The sequence below is a fragment of the Theobroma cacao genome, chromosome 2 (genome assembly GCF_000208745.1).
Source record: "Theobroma cacao cultivar B97-61/B2 chromosome 2, Criollo_cocoa_genome_V2, whole genome shotgun sequence".
NCBI classification, from domain to species: Eukaryota; Viridiplantae; Streptophyta; class Magnoliopsida; order Malvales; family Malvaceae; genus Theobroma; species Theobroma cacao.
Window position 1 is genome coordinate 25,396,846 of NC_030851.1, and position 3,693 is coordinate 25,400,538.

The window sequence follows — 3,693 nt, forward strand, 5'->3', positions numbered from 1 at the left end:
TATATCTATAAATAAGGCCATCATGCCTTTAACATTTCATATGTCCACCCCAAATCATGAATCACATTCTACGAGCTTCAAATCATCTATAAGCTTAACATAGTCTAAATGCCTTTTTGTTGTCTAAGGCATTAAATGCTCATTATCCATCGAAGGAGTCAATTTTCTAGGGTAATCTATTCCCAAACGCTCATCATATCCTTTAGACTTCTTAGTCCAAACTCACGCAACATAGGCCAATCATGTGGCTAGCACTAAGAAACACAATCACAGCATATATCATTCACACAAATATATATATATATATATACACACATACACCAATATCATTTGTTCTCTAGCCTAGATATATTCATCTAGGCCTACATACAAAATCTAGTACCAGTGCAGCGCATCTTTCATGCGTCATGCATCACATGCATTTTTTTTAACTAAACCCACTCACACTGACAAATTAAAAGTGCTCCATAGCCAAGCTCCTTCAGCTTCCAATCGTCCTCTAACTTGCCAATGAATGGATTACCTCAATTTCCCCTTTAGAACACATCAAAATACCCAATTATTAATTAAATCTTGGCTTTTGTAAAATGTCAACTTTTCTAAAAATAACTAAATCCTTAACAATCCAACATATAAGCTCAAATCCTTTAATAACAAGCTAAACCCATACCTTAGAAGTTGGATTGCATGAATCTTAGCTCCAAATTCCAGCCAAATCAAAGAAGATTTACCGAAGTTGGAGAAATTGGATTTCTTAGAATTTAATCGATTAAATTAAAAAATAATCGGTAAAAATGTCTAATCTTACCTCAGTAATGCTTCCCCAAGCTCAAATTAGCTCCAAATCGCTCTAGAAATTCATTTAGGGCTTAAGGTTTCTAGAGGATAAAGAGAGAGAGAGGAAGAGTTAAGGTTTTGTTTAAAATAGGGCGGACAGCTTAAAACCTTTTTAATTTTTGCCTTGCTTTAGTGATGTATCGATACATTTGGTAATGTATTGATACATTTGCCCTTATTTCAACTAAATCTATCGATAAATTTGGCAATGTATCGATAAATTTTGGGCAAAATAGCTCACTGCCTAATATATATTGATACATGAAGGGAATGTGTTGATACTTTTTCCCTTGGGTGCTCTCTACTTCAAATGTATTGATACATTTGGATAATGTATTGATACATGTTCATCTTTGGCCAAATATATCGATACATTCAAGAATATATTGATAAAAAATCTCCTGGATGCCTTTATTGTTCATCCTGCCAAGAATGTATCAATACATTAAGGGATGTATTGATACATTTTTCCCTGTAAGCAAATTTTCACCTTTCCAAACTTCCAAAAATCCAAATGTAACACCCAAAAATCATTCTCGCTTAAATCAAGATCCCAATAATAATCATACCTCATGTTTTTACACATATTTTCTCAAATTTAACATCAAATTCAAATCAAAACCTCGAATTATAGGATTTCTCACATATTTCCATAAAAATTTGCTTAAGTGTAAACATACACATTTTCATACACTTGGCTCATACAACATGTCATCTTAGTCCTTCAGGTATAATACATCTCATAAATCATTCTCAGTTAACTTAGTTTACACCAAAAAATTGAAAGTGTTACATTCTCCCCACCTTTTAAGAAATTTTTTTCCCGAATTTAAATTACATACCATAAGTTAAAACATATATCAAACCTCAAATAAATGGGGATATTTCTCTTACATTTCCTCCTCGAGGTCGCATTTGGCTTTCTCAATTGAATGGCTTTGCCATTACACCTTTACTATCACAATTTCTTTGGAGTGAAGTCGTTTTACTAGGCTATCCAATATGGCTATAAGTTGCTCCTCACAGTTAAGTCTATCTTATAATTGGACTCTATCATATTGTATCACATGCAAAGGATTGGGAACATGCTTCCTAAGCATGGACACATGAAAGATCGGATGAATACCAGATAAATTTGGCAATAATGCCAAATCATAAGCAACCATAACAATGGGTTTCAACACTTCAAAGGTCTGATGTACCTAGGGCTCAATTTCCTTATTTTTTCAAATCTCTTAACTCCTTTGGTTGACAAAATTCTCCAAAACACATAATCATCTACTTTGAACTTTAAAGGCTTTCGCTTATTATCAACATAAGACTTTTAATGACTTTAAGTTGTTACCATCCTTTCTCGAATCACATGGATGCCTCGCTTAGCTTCTTGAACCATCTCTGATCCTAAGAGCTTTCGTTCTCTAACCTCAACCTAACTAATAGTTGATCTGCATGTTCTCCCATATAACGTTTAATACAGGGCCATACCAGTCATGGCTTGATAGCTATTATTATATGCAAACTTGGCCAAAGGCAAGTAATGATTCCATGAAACTCCAAAGTCGAGCATGATCGCTCTTAACATATCTTCGAGCGTCTGAATTTGGGTAATTTACCTGTGGGTGTAAAGGTGCACTAAAATCGAATCCTCCAAAATTGACTCGAGAACAACGGTCCCTTATCAGACATTATTATTATAGGAACCCCATGTAGTCGTACAATCTCATTAATATATATTTAGGCATATCGAGTTGCTCCATACTTGGTCTTGGTCTACAAAAAGTGAGTTTGTAAAACCCGACCCTATAAACACATGTCATGACATACATGCATTGAGTAGCATATTGTTACGCTAAGAAAGTTCCTAAGAATAGACGAAACCCGGTATTGTACCTAACGGTACACTTGAGTTGATTTAACCTCGAACTAGATCCAATAGGAATCGTAGGATGAAATGTAATATTTTACAGTCCAGGAATGACTAAAAATGATTGTTCGGAGTTCGATGGTTCATTTGGGAAAAAATTATAAATTTTGATGTTTAGGGGCAAAATCGTCATCTTACCACCTAAGATAATAATTTGATCATGGAGTGAAATTTTTGACCAAGATTAACTATTTGGAGTATAATTTAATGATAGGAAGTGAAAATTTTCAATTTCGGCAATTTTCGAAACATGGGGCAAAACGGTAATTTTATCGTCTCGGGGTCAAAACCGTAATTTTCACCACCCAAAACTTGTCAAAATCATAGGATTTATTTATTTTTGGTATGAATAACTATGATATGTTAAGTGGTGAAAAATTGAAGTTTAAAGGATAAAATTTTAAAAATGGACCAATGGGAAAGTGACACATGGCATTCTTTAATGATTTAATATTATTTTAATGAAAAGTCAGCCCATTTAAACCCCATATTAAGTGCTGGCCGGCCATAAGGAAAGAACAAGAGAGAAAATAGAGAGAAAAGGAAGAAAAGAGAAAAACAAAGGAAAACTAGAAAATTCAAAGGGGAAATCGCGTTTTTCGTCCGTTTACGCGTCTAACGGTAAGATTTTTCGATTTTAGCTTGATTTTTACCTTTCCTATGCCTTTATTTCCATTAAGAATGCTTGAGGAGAGAGATCAAAAAGTGAAACCAAGGGCTGGCCGAAATTCTAGGGGAGAGATTTTGGAATTTTTTAGGTTTTGAGTTTTAGTTAAATTGGTAGTTTTAGTTAGTTAAATGTGTATAGAAATTAAATTGGGCAAGAAAGCATGAAATTTTCACAATACCCACCCTTGGCTGAATATGCATTGATGTACAATGATGATGAACTGATTTTTATTCTAAGAGAAATGAAGAGAAAATGATGAAAA